We start from the raw sequence: 17,881 nt of genomic DNA on the forward strand, positions 1-17,881 counted from the left end.
TTTTTACAATCCCACTTTTTAGGGAAATGATGTACAATCTCATACTTAACAATTGCTGATATATGGACTGAAATCTTGCTGAAGCAAAAAAAAAAAGAAGCGTGTCCATTTTTGATATTATTGGAGGAGTCTGATGAGAAGGATGCTAGATTCTGAGTTATTTAATCCACTCTCAGAGGGTTTGCATTTTTCTCCCTTTCCCCCATGCTGTCCCCATCCTTGCCGGTTTGCCATTGGGCACGCGAAACGGGTTGGTGCTGATGGACAACAAGAAGCCACTTGCAATTGCTAAGTGAGAAGAAGCGACAAAACTGCATTTTGTTTCATCCCGGGTGAAGAAAGGAGGCCGGGTGGAGGCACCCTTCATGCAAAAGGAGAACAGCGCAGAGGTTTCGGGGGTTTGCAAGCGATAGAGTTGGAAAATTTGGGGCGCAAAAACGTCGGTTGGGGGCACTGTAGAATAATGCAGTTCGCACCACTTTAACCCATGGCGTCCATCTACAGAATCCTGGGTTTGTAGCTTGGCGAGGCATCAACACTCCTTGGCAGGAAGCTAAAAGCCTAAAACTACGAATCCCAGGATTACATAGGATGGAGACAACACGAAGGTGGGGCAGCTAGTAGCGTACAGGGTACCATAGGAGACATCTAACGACATCTAGAGTATTATTACATATCTGGTTTATGGCATGCCTGATGTAGATTGAGTGTTTTATTTGTTGCTTCTTTGTATGAATAGGTATTATATAGTATTGCTACCAGAATCTTTGCAGAATTTAGCTTCTATTTCTTTCTGCGGTCTGCATGACGAATGATGTTGTTTCACTTTGGAAGTTCAGTCCTCTTTATTGTTTTCCTAATGGCAATATTTTTCCCAGCAGGGACCTGCTCTCTGATATCATGACAAATTGTCTCTTCATAATCTTCCTAGGAGACCTCTCCAATTATTCCATTCGTGGCCGGAAAACTATATACCTTGGAAGGAATTGTCGTCTTGACCCTTAAATCCTCTGGAGCCCAGCATCCTCTTTAGCAAAGTGGGTTATGATACCAGGATAAGCCAGGCATTTAACCGTAAGCGATATTTACTGGAGTGCCATGGAGATAGCAACAAAACCAAGTCGACTCCCAGAAAATTAAAATAAATACCATTTTCTTCGTTATTTGATTTTATTTGCATCCCACCTTTCTCCCAACACAGGTTCGTGACAGTGTACAAGGTTTAAAAACGTTGTTGTGTGCTTATGGTGACTCTAAGCAAGGCTATCACCAGGTTTTCATGGCAAGATTTGGTCACAAAAGGTTGAGAGAGTGTGATTTGCCCAAGGTCACCCAGTGAGTTTCCATGGCTGAGTGAGATTTGAACCCTGGTCTTTAGTGTCATAGTCCAACACTCCAACCACTACACCATCCCAGTTCTGAAAAGCATAATACAGTGTAAAAACTGTTCACGCAAAGTTAAAACACAGTTAAATTACATTTCTATTGAAAAGAGCAGAAAAACGCTTAAAAACAAGTTAAAAACTCATTAAAAGACTCTTAAAACATAACTTGGCTCAACAACCAAGAACGCCTTGCCTGGAACAATGGTGGACATAGGCTGTGTCTGCACTGCAGAAATAATCCAGGCTGACACTACTTTAACTGCCATGGCTCATGCTATGGAATCTGGGTATTGTAGTTTGTTGTGGGCACCAGAGCTCTCTAACAGAGCAGGCTAAATGTCTCACGAAACTACAAGGATATAGCCACGTTAGTCTGTAGTTTCATGATGTAGAGAGATCTTGTAGCCCCTTGAGACTCACTGGAAGAAAGAAGTTGGCAACATGAGCTTTCATAGACGTAAGTCTACAAAAGCTCATGTTGCCAACTTCTTTCTTCCAGTGAGTCTCAAAGGGGCTACAGATCTCTCTACATCAGAACTACAGTTCCCAAAGTTTGATAGTAGAGAGCCATGGCAGTTGCAGTGGTGTCAAACTGCATTAATTCTGCAATGCGGACACAGCCAGAGAGAAGGCCTTCCTCAACAGATCTGTACGCATAGGGAAATGTTGCACGTGTAGGATGCGAACAGGTTTTTGGCATCTATCTATCTATCTATCTATCTATCATCTATCTATATCTATCTATCTTCTATTGATCTTTGAAATGGACTTTTCCATGTGATTCTCTGCCGTTCTCTAAAGCTAAATGAAGTTTAATGTGTAGTTATCAGAAAGCTCCTGGGTTCTCCTAGAACGTTTCTCATGCCTTACAGAATTTAGTGGAATCGAGTTGGATTTCTGTGCAGCTGTGATTGGGCTGATCCCCTGATATTCACTGTCTCTCCTGCTTTGTTTTTTGGCTAACATTGACTTTTTGTTTGTTCATGTTCTCTTCCCCTCCTTTATTTTTTTCTTCCTTTATGCCTTAATTCTTCCTAATCTGGCAAGCAGTTCAGCATCTGCTGTTTCTTCTGGCAGGGAAGTACCCCCAGCGGGCCACTATGAAATCCACTAGACTGAGCGCACGGTTTTATAGACTAAACAGTAACGAAGAAGTAAGGAAGTTGACAACTTTCCGTCCGATGGTGGTATTTTTGCTGAGAGATATGTCCGTCGTTCTCCGCATGTGATTCCTGCTCCCCGGATTGTAGAGTTGAATGACCTATTATCACAATATTTGCAGAAATGCACGTAAAGGCAATATATTTTTCACATGGACTTGGGTTTTTTTGGTGGGGGGGGGAGGTTATGTGTGCAAATTTGGACATCTTTGCATGTCAGCGCAGGCGAAAACAAACCAGCAGTTAGGGGAATGAAATATTAGATGGTGTTTTGGTAAGGGTCTCCTAAGTGTCCATGGGATCAAGAACTCTGCAAAATTAGAGGTTGAGTTTGTTCAGCCCAAGAACACATTTGTTGTAGCTCCAGATATCAGATATTGTCACAGAATATATGCACTAGAAAGATCCCAGCGATGTTTTTCCCAATTCCCTGATAGAACCAGAATCCAGAACATAAATGCATAGATTTAATCGTCCAACTAAAATGCACAAAATACATCGTGCAGCTTTCGAAGCTCCACTGGCTTCTTCATCACTTTTTGTGGATTGGGATGCTGTTGTCCTTTGCTAAATGGCCATCATGGCTAACCTCGAATATATAAACATGCATGTTTACAGACAACATTTAACAATGAATCTGTGAGCCTGACAAATGTGGCTCAGGGTTGCAGTTTTTCTAAAATTACTCTCTAAAGGGAGCAACAAGTAAGGCTGTGTGTCTGCACTGCAGATAATGTACTTTGACACCAGTTTAACTGCCGTGGCTCAATATTAGGGATTTGTAGGTTTGTGAGAGAACTCGGGTGCCACAACCAACTACACATCCCAGGATAACACGGATGGAGCCATGACAGTTAAAGTGGTGTCAAACAGCATTAATTCTGAAGAGTGGCCTAATTTTAGCAATTCTATTTTCAGTGTCAATGTCTTCAAACACTGTGCAGGTTTTGAAGACAATTCACAGTTGGGGCTTACGCTGCCCAATTCACACATCTTTGTATAAACATGTACATTTATAGTGAGAACCAGTGTGGTGTAATGGTTTGAGCATTGGACTACACCTCTGGAGATCAGGGTTCAAATCCCCCATTCGGCCATGAAACCCACTGGGTGACTTTGGGCACGTCACACCCTCTCAGCCCCAGAAAACCCCATGATAGGTTCACCATAGGGTTGCCATAAATCGGAAATGACTTGAATGCACACAACAGCAACATTTCAAGTGAAAATTGTTGCATGTATGTTTGCCTTTACAGTCAACATATTTTTGGGTTTGTCCAACCACTGTGGAGGCTCACTAGACGCACATGCATTATCTGTGCAGCGATAATGTCAACAATTAAATGCGCATCACTTGATCTGAAAGCAGCTTGCAGAGCCTTTGCTGTGGAAAGCCCATGCCAAAGTGGTCCGCATCATCCCCATTAAATTGCTAATTTGGATGACATGTTCTATTTGTGTTTCCATGGCATCCAATAGTATCAGCACTTTTGCTATTTATAACCCAACAAATTGAAAGATCTTTTGATCCGGGCTGGCAGATATTAATAAGAAGCTCTCAAGCATTCGGCTCAGAAGAAGAATAATGCGCAAGTGAGGAAAAAAAGTGCTGATGGCTAATGGGAGCATTTTGGATTAGTTCAGAAACCACATAAAGACCCTACTGTCTCATCTTTTTAGCAGATCGCTTGGGAAATTACTTTTTAAAACCAACTAGTCAAAGCTTGATGGCTCCAAAAGTAGTTAGTATCTCTTATAGAGGCACTGTTTCAAACATAACTCTTCCTTACGCATTATTTGCGGATAATGAAACAGGGTTTTAACTTTTCTTTTAACAACAAAACCAACAACTGAATAAAACAATCTGTGGCCTGTGTACAAAATGTACTGAAATAGTCTCTGAAACCCCAAGCAGTCCTGCAAATCCCACAACCGTCCACCCATTTCTTTCGTTAAAATGGCACAATTTTCAAGCTCCCAAACCACACCAAGAATCCCTAAAACATATGAAAACATACTAAAATACCCTATTCTTCCCCAGAATCCTTTACTACCTCCAAATAACTCCTCAACACCCATCTCTTGTGTAAGGAGTAACATACTAGTTAATTGGAAATCCTTGCTGAGCAAATCTCTCCAAGAAAACCTCATGAAAGGATCACTCTAGGGTCACCATAAGTGAGAAATTACTTGAAGACACTCGGCAAGACCAGTTTTCCCCAAAAAGAACATTGCACACATAAGGGATGCTTATGCATCTTCATTTTCCAAACACTATGCCGGCACAACTCTGCATATAGTTCAAGGCCTTAGAGGCGGAACTGTGAATTCCTGGCTTGTAACAGGTGCAATGTGCATCTTCATTGCAGATTCAATTTTGATTGGAAATTTAGTTGCGCCATGTTGCAATACATCACCAGAGCAAGGCCATCAGTGAACTTCATGAGTGTAAAGTTGCACTCCACTTCCTCAGTGTAGGATCTTGGCTTCCATTTTAGAAGAGGCTGCAACTCCCTTCAGGCACAATTCTTCCTTGTTTGGAAACAAAGAATGACTAGAAAATTTGAAAATTTCCAGGGGCTCCAAAACAGCCTTGGAGCCCTGTGTTAGTCATGGCCCTCATGCTCTAGATTCACTTTGCTCAGAAAATTATTTATCCGAATGACCAAATGCCCATCGCTAGAGACAGGTCAGCCAAGAAATGTTACAGAGCCGCACCCTGTGGAGTTTCTGTTCTCTGGAGTGCATTTATACATTCTTCCAATACTCTCTTTTTTAGAGAATGGAAAGAGTGAAAGCCTGGGTGCTATTTTTGGATCATTCTCACTGAGACTGACAATCAGGGGCTGGACGGTGGCGCTCACAATGAAGTCTTCTCTTCGTGTCGCTTTGAGCTCTCACGCTGTGGGCTTAGGAAACAAGCCAATCCTCCTGACACAATCCTCTTCACACACACTCACACACGCAGGCACAAAACGACAGCACACCCCCCCCCCCAGTAAAAACCACTTGCTGCCAGATGGAGAGTTTCCATGGACGCAGAGGCATCTCTCCAAGAAACATGTCATGCACAAATTGTTCACTTACTGGAGAGCCTCATAAGCCCTGACTCTGAGTGATCCGTCGACTTACAAATCGCCCCTGATCTTTTCAGTTTCAATTGCTGGCGAAACCTGAGCTCCCCTTGGGAAAGAGTTGAGCCAGAATCCTGTTGTGGCTTTTCATTGCTGTTAAATGCCACTGCACAAAGAGAGGCATGTTCCTGGAGGTTGCACAAAGATGGTGCAGCAAGGCCACATTGCCTCTATCCTTGTCTCCATCTCTATATCAGACATGGGAATGGAAATATCTTTTTGAATGTTGTTGTTGTTTGTCTTCAAAGGTTGTCTCCAACTTATGGCAACCCTAAGGTAACCTATCAAGGCATGTTTCTTCAGATGGGGTTTGCCATTGTCATCCTTTAAGTCTGAGAAAGTGTGACTTGCCTAAGGTCACCTATTGAGTTTCCATGGCTGATCCAGGATTTAAACCATGGTCTCCCAGAGTCCTACTCCAATGCTCAAACCACTATACCATGAAGGAAGGCCCTTTGTATTAGCTTTAATGAAATGGTGCCTCCATTAACTTCATGGGCCATTTGCTGTCACTTGTCAATAGAGAAAGCATCATAATGCCATGACTGTTAGGTAGGTGCAATAGGTAAGTCCTGAGCTTCCTAGGGTCTTATCTGCATAGGCCAAAAGGCCTCTACCCTCCACCCTGTTCTGGCATCGTTGTGTTTGGAGGAGAAGTCTAGTTCTGGTGCAAACAGTCTGTCATCATCATCATCATCATCCTCATCCTCCTCCTCATCATCATCCTCATCATCATCATCCTGCCTTCCTCCTGGTACAAGGACTCACTTTCTGCACCGGAACCAGGGTATAACACCCTTAAAATGGGTTTTAAAAATACACCTGCTGCTCCAAATCTCGTGGAAAGATCTGGAGCCCTCTGTTCCCATTCCATGGTGGCTGTCCACATAGGTGTCCGATTGAACCACCCGGCAGGTCTACAGCTGTCATTTATGGTGACCCTAAGACAATGAGGTTTCCTAAAACTGAGGGTGTGTGACTTGTCTGAGGTCACCCAGTAGGTTTCCATGGTTGAGTGGGGATTCAAACCCAGGTCTCCGGAGACATAATCCAATGATCCAACTAGTTAACCACGCTGCCTGCTCATTGCTGACTTGCATATGCATTTTTAGTTGTGCATTCTGCTGCAAAAACTCACAGTTCACTAAAATGAAGCAACATTACACAACCTCTTCATAACTCACTATCTCCTTGATACGTGATCTTGGCTTTGGAATAGATTCTTTTCAGAAGTGACATGGAAGCCACCCAGCTGTTACTGTGTGTGTTTGCCTTGATGTCATTGAACTACAAATCTAACCCTCCCTAGCCAGTGCATGCAATGGCGAAAGGTGATGATGCTGCAGTCCCCAAACACTTGCGGGTTGCATGACTGCTGCAGGTTGGTGCATCCCACCTGCTTGCTAAAAAAAAAGCAAAAACCCAGTGCCCAGCATGGCTAACAATCATTAAACATCAGTCTAAAACAAATTAAACACTGTAATGATGCAACCATTGAAATCATTATATTAATCAAGCACAACCAACAATAGTCAGCAACACCGCTGGAAAAGCGGATCTGCAAAGCTATTGCAAATCAATGAGACCTGGAACTGCATTGTGTGTTCCACAATCTGGATGCAATGCAGGAGAGAGCTCTGTCCTCTGCACCCACCAAGCTGGTCTCTACGGTTTATGATATTCTCTAGTGGAAAGAAAGTCTTCATTCTAAAATAGAAAGGATTAAACCAAATTTTAAAGCTATCATGCAGCTTGGAGGAATTTTCTCCAGGTAATTAGTTTAAGACGTTGCAAAGACACAAGTACAAATTCTATTTAAAAGTATCTCAGAATTGACAACCACCTGGAAAATATAACAGAGAGAAATAGGTATTGTGTTCTCAAATTTTCCATGCCAGAGAAAGAGCAGGTGTCTTTTCATACTAACAATCCCAGCGCTACAATCCCACATTAACGGATGTGGCTCCTGGGATTTGTAGTATAAGCAAGAGGAACTTTCCAATAGGATGCCAGCCAGCCTTAAGTTACAAGAAGCCTATCCCTTTCATCTCTTCCACACTGCAGAAATAAAGCACTTTGACACCACTTTAACTGCCATGGCTTCATTCTGGGTAAACCTGAGATTTGTAGTCTGGGGATGAATTCAGCCTGGTATGTCAGAGAGTTCTGGTGCCCCACCAAACTAAGATTCCCAGGATTGTGTAGGATAGAGTTGTAGCCGTTTAAAGTGGTGCCAAACTGCTTTATTTCTGCAAAGCGGATGCACCCAACGTTTTGTTTGTCATCCGAAACTCACATCCCTTTCAGCTCGATTGCATCAGCTTTGCCGTTTTTATCATGATTAAAGTCAGGTTAAATAAACTACACGTAGGCAATATTTTTTTACCATGGCACACTTTTAATCTGCTGCCTTCCTCTGTCATTCCATCAGTATCACCATTCACCGTTCTCTCCATAATTACAAAGCCATAAATTTTCTTTAACAGGGTGGAACAGATCAAGCTTTAAATTAAAGGGTATCTGACACAACCTGAGAAGTCTTCTCCTCCTACACCAGCAGGGCGCCTTAATGGTTCAAGTCCTTTTCACATCACTGACATTTTGATTGTACGGTGGAGCCGTGCATTACAAATTAAAATATTTGGGTTATTATATACAACTTTTTCCTTTCCAGACTCCAACCTGTCCCTCCCCAAGATCCATTCCTCTCACATGGCTGGCCCCTCATTCGTCACTGCTTTCCACTTGAATTTATGATTAAAACTCTATCAATGGTACGATGCAATGCATCCGCATAGAAATGGCTAGCATCTGACCGTTTCACCAGTATGTAGACTGGAGTACTACCGCAAGCAAAGGGAAACATGGAGCAGGGATATGAAAATCTCTCTGGGCTGGTCTACCTTTGCTCTATGTCCTGAATTTTTCCTGGGCTAACTGTGCGGTGTATATACCATACAGCCCCCAAATCCCAAATTGGGTCTGGTCGATTTACACAGTGCTTGGACCTAATTTGGGTTTTCCACCTCTTTGTTCCACATTAAAAGGCTGGATGGCCATCTGTCGGGGATGCTTTGATTTGGATTTCCTGCATGGCAGGGGGTTGGACTGGATGGCCCTTGCGGTCTCTTCCAACTCTATGATTCTATGATTCTATGATTCTAAAAAGACTTCCCTTAGAATTCCTGGAAATGTCCAATCAGAAGAACATGAAAACATGCGTATTGTATTAGAAGAGCAAAATATGTGAAAGCTTAGAAACGTGTGTGTATATATATAATTATTAGCTCGAATACATATATATATATATATATATATATATATATATATATATATATATATATATATATATATATATATATGAAGTCCGTGAGTCAAACGTTTAAGATATAGAAAAATATAGAAATAAGTGAGATACAGAAAGGAATGTAAACATAAAATGTAAGGTAGAAAATGCAAATTTAGAAAATATAATATGATTTCGAATGAATTGATATGAGCAACGATCATGGTATTTTCTTATTATAGAAATTTATTTTAAGGAGCAACTTAAATTTGCCTAAGAGTAAGTTAAGTATTGATTTTAAAAATACGAAAATGGTGCAGTAACTTGGGAAGTCTAGAGCGTATGTTTGTGTTGATTCAATTATTAGCTCGAATACACAGTGTTGGTTATTAATTTAGCTTAATTAGTAATTAATAATAATTTCAGTAGAAGTATCAATAATAATAGGTTTGTGAGTTTGGAAGAATGGAGAGACATGTAGATAGAATGATTTTATAGAATAATTTTTTTGTATTGTTTAGTTTGTTGTTGTGTTTTTTATTTGTTTTTTATCAGTAATAGGTTTTTGTAATAAAAAGTGTGTGTGTGTGTGTGTGTGTGTGTGTACACACACACATATTTTCTCTGAGTTTTCTAGAAAACCTGAAGCAAAATGTAATGATGATGGACCTTGATGGGTGGTTGACTTGCTCTATGAACCCAAGTGTGCTGAGATCTTTTACAAGAACTAGAACTTTATCACACGGGCCCTGAAATGGGCCCATTGTGTCCTAAAAAGGGGTTGTTCTGGGGATTGAATGGGGCTTAGAACGCAGTTTACCACACACTGGAACGCCGCCACTGCCGCAGGACGTTCCAATTGCATCCTACATCCGCTCCAGGGGGCGCTATTTCTCAGAACTGTTCCCAAGTGTTCTGAGAAATTGTGCCCCCTGGAACGGATGTAGGTCGTGATTGGAACGTCTGGCGGCAGCGGCGGTATTCCTGGGCCAATGCGATAAAGTTCCTAGTTTACTTTCCCCTTCCAACCTCAGAAGGTCCCTTGTCACTAACACTTGCCTTGCTTTTACCCTTTTAACACTATAGTGTATAAGGGTTAGGGTCCCAAGTGCCTCCATAAACCAAATACTTTGTTGTGTGCCTTCAAGTCATTTCTGACTTATGGCAACCCTGAGCTGAACCTTTATGGGGGGTTTCTTGGCAAGGTTCGTCAAAGAAGGTTTGCCATTGCCTTCCCTTGAGGCTGAGAGCGTGTGACTTTCCAAAGGTCACCCAATGAGTTTCATGGCCGAGCCGTGAATCAAACTCTAGTCTCCAAAGTCATAGACCAGCATTCAAACCACTACACCACAATAGCTGTCTTCAATATTTGAAGAAATATTCTTGCTGTTACCCACCTCGATCCTCAAAAGGAGAGGCGGGATACAAATAAATATTTTATTATTATTATTTAGTATTTTAGGTAGTGTGCATGCTCTTCATTACAGTTTATAGTAACCAACCCAGTCAAAGTCAACCCCTGTAAAACGAAAGGCACTTTTATTGAGCAACATACGGAAATAAAGTCTCCTGTATGAGTTAACTTCAAGTTCAGGCTGGTTGCATTAAAATCAAACATTAGACAGGGAAATAAGATGAACTTGGAAGGGGAACTAAAGTCCCTCCCTTGCATCGCATGAGTATAAAATTTTGTGACTACTGAGATATATGGGACTATATCATAAAAGAATAAAAGAGCAATAAATTCTAATAGACATGGTCGGGAAGAAAGGATGACCTTCCAAGAGACGTTGAGGAAGTAGTGTTTTAGGGGTAGTGTTTTATGTTATTAAGTAAATTCTAATGTACTGTATATTATTGGGTAGATATGCTTATGTTTGAGGGAAAATACAATTTAAAAACTAAAATAGAATAAAATAAAATAAAACACTTGTCAAAAAACAAATCTTGGTCTCCAGCGTTGTAGTCCAGCACTCAAACCACTATGCCATGCCACACATTGTCTGAGCAAACATTGTAGGCATATAGGCAATTTAACTGAATAGTTTCACAATGTCCCTCTTCATCTAGAGTTTTTTACAGAAGCAGTTCAGTAGCACCCAAGTGTGCCTCTACAGGCTATGAATATCCAGAGATGTGTGAAATCTTGGGCACCATCCCCTTGCACACTTTGGAAAGATGGAGTACACCTCCCCTCTGGACCAATGGTGCAACTACGCAGGTAAATATTTCTTGTACCCTATTGGATCTTGGCCCAAGTCTCTTCCTAATTCACTGGCACTAATGTCTGCAGAATCGTACCTGCTTTGTCTTCAAGAGCTTCTTACAGAAAGAATTAGCTCATTGTTAATTCATTCATGTTTGTTTGAAGGAGATGATTAAACCGCCATCCAGTTCTCCCCACTCAAGCACTGGAGTGGAATTTACTTTGCGGTTTCCACACAGGTGTGCATGAATATTCAAGCGCCGCACCAGGATGAACAAGGAGCAAAGCCTGTTTCTCAGAGAGGTGCTGCTGGGAAAGGCAGTCACTCACCTTTGCTGTTATTAACTGCTTTTGAACCACCTTTGACTCATGGCAACTCCATGAATGAGCCATGTCCAACTGTGATGCTCAGGTCTTGCAGGTCCAGGTCTTTGGCCTCCTTGATTTAGTCTATCCATCTGGTACATGGTCTTCCTATCTTCTTCCTAGCATTGTCCTTTCTAATGATCCATGCTTTCTTGTGATGTGGCCGAAGTACGGCAACATCAATTTTGTCATCTTGATTTCCCAGGAAAGTTCAGGCCCAACCTGTTCTAGGACCCATTTGTTTGATCTTCTCCAGAAATCTTCTCCAGCGATCAACAAATGTGTTGATTCTCCTTCTACTGACTTTCTTCACTGTCCTACTCTCTCATCCATACATTGTGATGAAAAATACAATGGCTTGGATGATCCTAACTTTAATGTTCAGTTCTAGATCTTTGCCCTTTAGGATCTGGCCTTGTTCTTTCATGGTTATCCTTCGCAGTCCTAGTTTTCTTCTTCTTTCTTGATTGGAGTCTCCATTCTGATCAGTGATTGATCCAAGAGATGGGAAATCTAACTATTTGAATTTCCTCATAATCTATCTTGAATTTATATAATTTTTTAAAAATTGTATTGTTTTATACTTGTTCGCCACCTTGAGTCCCTATATTGGGAGAAAGGTGGGAAATAATAATAATAATAATAATAATAATAATAATAATAATAATAATAATATTTCCTGTTTTGTTTTCTTTATGTTCATCATTAAGCTTATCTTCACACCTCCTTCTTGCACCACCAAGTTGTAGGGACTGAGTTGTTTCTCTCAATGGCAAGAAAATTGCAAAAATTAGACATTCCTTCCTTTGAAAAGAAACTTAGCGATTAAATTACATCCCTAAATAAGACAAACCTCAAAGTCCATGTGGGTATTATTGTTCTATATTGTGTCTTCAAGTTGTTTCTGAGTTATGAAACATTAAGGCAAAACCTATCATGGGGTTTTCTTGGCAAGATTTGTTCAAAGATTTGCCTCTGCCTCCCTTTGGGGCTGAGAGAGTGTGACTTGTCAATGGGTTTCCATGACCAAACAGCGAATGAAACCCTGGTTTCCAGAATCATTATCCATGCAAGCTTTCAAAACACATACATTTCTGCAACAGGCAAAGATGGTGGAATCAGGTTCCAAACAGCATTTTGTGCCCAAACACACACACACAAAATTATTGGTGTGCTTGTATGTTTTAGTCCACTTTCCAATGGAACCATTTCCCTGCAACGCTGCCTGATTGAGATGAAGGTAATCACAATTGTACAAATCTAAGTTCCTTGAAAAGACAAATGTGTTCTGCTTGCTGGCGTTTATTTATTGATCCCTCATCTCTAAAGCCACTCTAAATTTGTAAAGGTGCATTGCACACCCTTCTATCAAAATAGGGGCAGCAATTTCATTGCCCACTCTGATAGAATTTCTCTGTTGTGTGACAAAGGACCGATTGACCAAGTGTAGCTTTCTAAGAAAGGTATTTGTGCCTCTTCAAAACTGTACTTAGAACGAGGCTTTCTTCTGAGAATATAAGAGATACATTACATCTCCAAGAAAATGGCAATTGTTAGAGTGGATTAGGATTTTTTATACGCTCTGGTTTTGCATGAATATTTATTGCTGTACCAGATAGAAGGCTTATGTAGTCCAGCATTCAGTTCTAAAAGCAACTAACAAGTTGCCTCCAATTGCAGTGGTAGCGGCTGGCTTCCATATCAGCAGGGTGCAAGCCAGTCCAGATTTTAGTCTTATGCCCAATAAATTTATTACCCAAGTTCAGCTTCTTCATTTTACTAATATATATCATGGGTGAATAACGTTAGAAAGCCCAGGGGCCATTTTTCTACATCCAAGGGCCAAATGGATGGCCAAAAGTGTTGGGGATGGGGAACAAAAACATTAAAAATAAAATAACAATGTCTGCGTCTGCATGGTCCCCAGAGCTCATCCAATGTCCCCCTCCCCATTACCTGGCTACTCCATTGCAATGCCAGCCAGCTGTTTGCATGCATGCCCCACTGTGTCACCCAGTGCAGCCGCCATCACATGGCACTCCCTCTGAGGCCATAAACAAAGCACCCAGCCTTGATCACATAACTGGGCACCTTGTTCTGACACTGCCTTGCTATGATTGGCAGTGGCCACTGCAAAGAGTGGCACAGCCACTTGGCATTGCAATGGATCTGCAAGGGTCTTATAGAGCAGATTTGGTGCTGAATGGGCTGGATGTTGTTGAGACCCTTTGCACCAGAACCAGGGATTGCTCCATCTGTCATCTGGTCTCCTCACCAAGAGGACCAGGAAAGGACGATTTATTTGGTCCATGCAGACAGAGCCAACAACAACCAGAAGATTCATAGAATCATGGCATTGGAAGGGTCATCCAGTCCAACCCTCTGCCATGAAGAAACTCACAATCAAAGCACTCCCAACAGATGGCCATCCAGCCTCTGCTTAAAGACCTCCAAAGAAGGAGACTCCACCACTCTCCATTGAGGCAGAAGCATCTTCCATGGTCAAATAGCTCTTACTGTCAGGAAGTTCTTCCTACTGTTGAAGACGAATCTCTGCCTACTTGTAGTTCTGAAACAGGGGCATTTTTGTATGTTATACAGTCAGGGTGGGCTTCTGACCTATTTAGAAGGTGAATTGTCTCTCCTGGAGGGTTCTTCTCCCCCCTCCATCCCTACCAGAGGTTGGGCTGTAAAAACAGCCTTAGATTTTTGCTCTTTGCCCACCTCAGATCTAAACTAAACAAGTGCAACATCACAATGTAACATGCACACAACTTTGGGCTGGCTATCACCTTGGTACTTCCAAAACTAGTATAAAAAAAATAAATCCAGGCTTTGCAGATGTCATGGGAAATGCTTGAAGTTTGAAATTACCTGCCTTTTTGTTTGAAGCAGAAGCTTGGCAGGAGCAGCTGTGAGTTGGCTGGTTGACAGGAGGGCATGGCTCTTAGCTTCTTGGATTCCAGCAGCTTGCTGCAGCTGCCTTGGGAATACCAATGCATGCCCTCCACAGTGGCCTCCTGACTGCTCCATCTTGATACAAGAAATGCATGAAAAAATATTTCTTCCAACAAAATGTCCCAGATGCCTTCAAAGCCAGCTTCCTTTAAGTGGAACAGAATGTTTCTGAAATGGAAATCAAAGACTCGAAAGACTTTATGTTTGATTGGACACGAATGAGCAAAGAATGACCAAAGAAGATGGAACTAGTCATCTACCCAAGTTTGAAGGTTGCAGCATAAACTCTCTCCAGAATGATGTGAGGCTGGACACCACATTGTTGCTTCCTGATGTTTCTCCCAAATTTTACAGCGTGCCAGTTTTTGACCCCAAAGTGACTGTTAACACGCCCAGCCTCCAGGGAGAGCAATTGACAATTTCACCATGATTTAAAGGAGGCCAATGATCAGGGGCTAGTGCTGCATTAATCCCCCAGAAGACCTTGAAGGATGAGATCCCACCACTGCAGCTCCATATAAAATATATACAGTGGGACTTTGTGATTCCCTGGGTTTTGGTTCCAGGATCCCCCTGTGGTTAACAAAATCTGTGGATGCTCAAATCCCATTAAATATAATGGCAGAGCAAAATGGTGTCCCTTGTATAAAATAGAAAACTGAGGTTTGCTATTTGGAATTTAGACTTTGTGGGAATATTTTCAAGCCATGGATGCTTGAATCCGTGGATAAAAAAAAATCCGTGGATGAGGAGGGCTGACTGTATATCACATTTTGTTTATCTCCAAATCCTCCCAAACATCCTTTGGATCAGTGATTCCCAAACTTTGGTCCTCCAGGTGTTTTGGACTTCAGCTCCCAAAAGCCCTAGCCTACTTGGCCAGCAGTCAGAAATTCTGGGAGCTGAAGTCCAAAACATCTGGAAGACCAAAGTTTGGGAACCCCTGCTTTGGAGTTTGTGTCTTCAAAGTATTGAGTAAAAACAAGTGTCGCTGCCTGATCACCTCCTTGGACAAAATTATCCCATCCTGATGTCTGCATACCTACATTGCTCATTGGAAAGGATGATAATGTTCAGTAAAATGGAGGGCACTAGAAAAAGAGAAAGACTCAGTAAAAGAAGCCGTAGCTTTGGGTGTGCAAGACATGAGCAGGGCTGTTGATACCTGATAACCATTGGGGACTTTGGGGACTTCTCATTCAGAGGGTCTCCATGAGTTGAAGCTGACCTGATGGCAAGCAACCACAAGAGCAATCACAGAATTATGATACGCAGAAAACATCCATCTCTCATGTTTTGTTAAGATAATAATCAGTGACAGAGAGGAGGATTTCTGCATATATTTGTAGAATTCTGCCCCCACTTAATTTCCCTCCCTCAGTGAAATGCCAATATGTTTGCACAGTAGGCCCAGAGATGACAGAAGGCAACTCTGGCGCTGCCTACCTTGCATCCATTATTTAACATGCTCAACCCCCAACCTAATTCCCTGATTAATTTCCTTTCGCTATTGCCAGGTAAAGTGGATTGATTTTAATCTGATTTGCTAACATCCTTTCAAGAATATATTCCCCCCTCCTCCTTCCTCTTTCCCTCTTTTATCAAAGTGAAATTAAGCTTGTTTTCATGTGCCAACATCTTCAAGACGTTCTTTCTCAACAACTTGCCAGACGTTGGTCCACAGTCCAGATCATCTTGACCTAATCCTTGTCACATTTTACAATGTCAGCCAGTCTCTGCTGAAAAGTGATACCCGTGACAAGAAACTATGCCCAGAAATCTCCTGCCTCCTTGTAATATGTTTATCCTTCAAAAGAATAAACCACCATGCTGTTATGAAGAAATGTGCATGGTTAAGGTTTTAGACTGGGGGACATTTCTAACCATGTGAAGTCGAAGGTTTTCATGGCCGGCATCCATAGTTTTTTGTGAGTTTTTCAGGCTATGGGACCATGTTCTAGAAGAGTTTATTCCTGACATTTCACCAGCATCTGTGGCTGGCATCTTCAGAGAATGCTGGCATGGAAGAGAGTGGGTATATATACCATATATAAATGGTTTCTAACCATGTTGAGCTGCATGCCCCTGGAATCTCCCTTCAGGTGTTTGAACTCAACTTGTGATGGTCCTGTTGGGATGCAAATGTTGTGGGAAGGGATGGTGGTTTCGGGATGCTTGTGTGAATCAGCTGCATCATGCCTGAAGCAGGCTGCTTGTTTCCATGCAACAGCCTCCCATGTAGAATAGAGCCTACTTCTATGCAACATCTCTTCAAGGTGCAAAATAGACAGTTTCTGTATAAGTGTATAGGCTGCAAACCATGAAAGTATATACTCGACTATAAGTTGACTTCATGTAAAAGCCGAGGGCAAATTTTGGGGCCAAAATTAAGGATTTTGCTATGACCTGTGGATAAGTCGAGGGTAACACTTAGGGCATATAGCAAAGGATCTAAACTTGAAGCAAAGTAAAAAAATGGCGGGTTATAGACCGCCCATTTGGGGCAGTCTGGACCCGCCCCTTTCCCCAGAGTATCGGGGCTTCAGCGGCTACACCGGCAGCCGCTGAGGCCCCGATCCGCCGCTTTTCGGGCTGCGGGGAAGCAGCAAAACGCCACTTCCCCGCAGCCAGAAAAGGAATTTCCTTTGGGGCTTCAAAGCCTCAGATGGACACCTGCACGCTGGCGGGGAGGGGGAGAAAGGGGCCGCTTGGCCCCTCCTTTCTCACTTGCTTCGCTGGGCGCAGCCATCTGAGGCTGCCGCCCAGCAAGTCAAAGCGCGCCGCGGACCAGGAAAAAGCTTACTGAAAACGGAGCTCGTACGTTCCTGGTCCGTAGGAAAGGGCGCCCTAGGCGCCCTGCCGCGTGATCATGAGGACAATTCACGTCACGCGCCACGCCGTCTAGAGGCAGCTGCTGGCCATGGGATTGTCCTCACGGCAGGCGGCCATCATGGCAGGGCCGCCGTCCATTATTAGTGCGTGACGGGCACAGCACTAGGTTTTAGGGCGGTGCGGAATAGCCAACCGCCCTTTTTTGTAATCCTCAGTGCGTGCTCGTCACACACATAAGTGCGTGTGTAACCGGCCATTGTCAAAAAAACATACAAAATTCCAGCAGACATAACTCTTTATGCTTACTCTTAAGGTTGGATGGATGAGAGAGCAGAAGGGTCAGTACTTCCAGGACAGACTGTACTCTTGTTTTTCACCAGGAGAGGGTTCCTTCTTTTAAATAAGAGTTAATATACAGTACTTACATTGACCCATGGATAAGTCAACTCAGGTTTTTGGGGGTCAATTTTTTACCTAAAAATTTTAGACTTATACATGAATTATACATACAGTATGTCTCCAGGCAACAAAGCACAGCTTGTGTCTTTCTGACA

This window comes from Sceloporus undulatus, chromosome 6, assembly GCF_019175285.1.
Source record: "Sceloporus undulatus isolate JIND9_A2432 ecotype Alabama chromosome 6, SceUnd_v1.1, whole genome shotgun sequence".
Taxonomy (NCBI): domain Eukaryota; kingdom Metazoa; phylum Chordata; class Lepidosauria; order Squamata; family Phrynosomatidae; genus Sceloporus; species Sceloporus undulatus.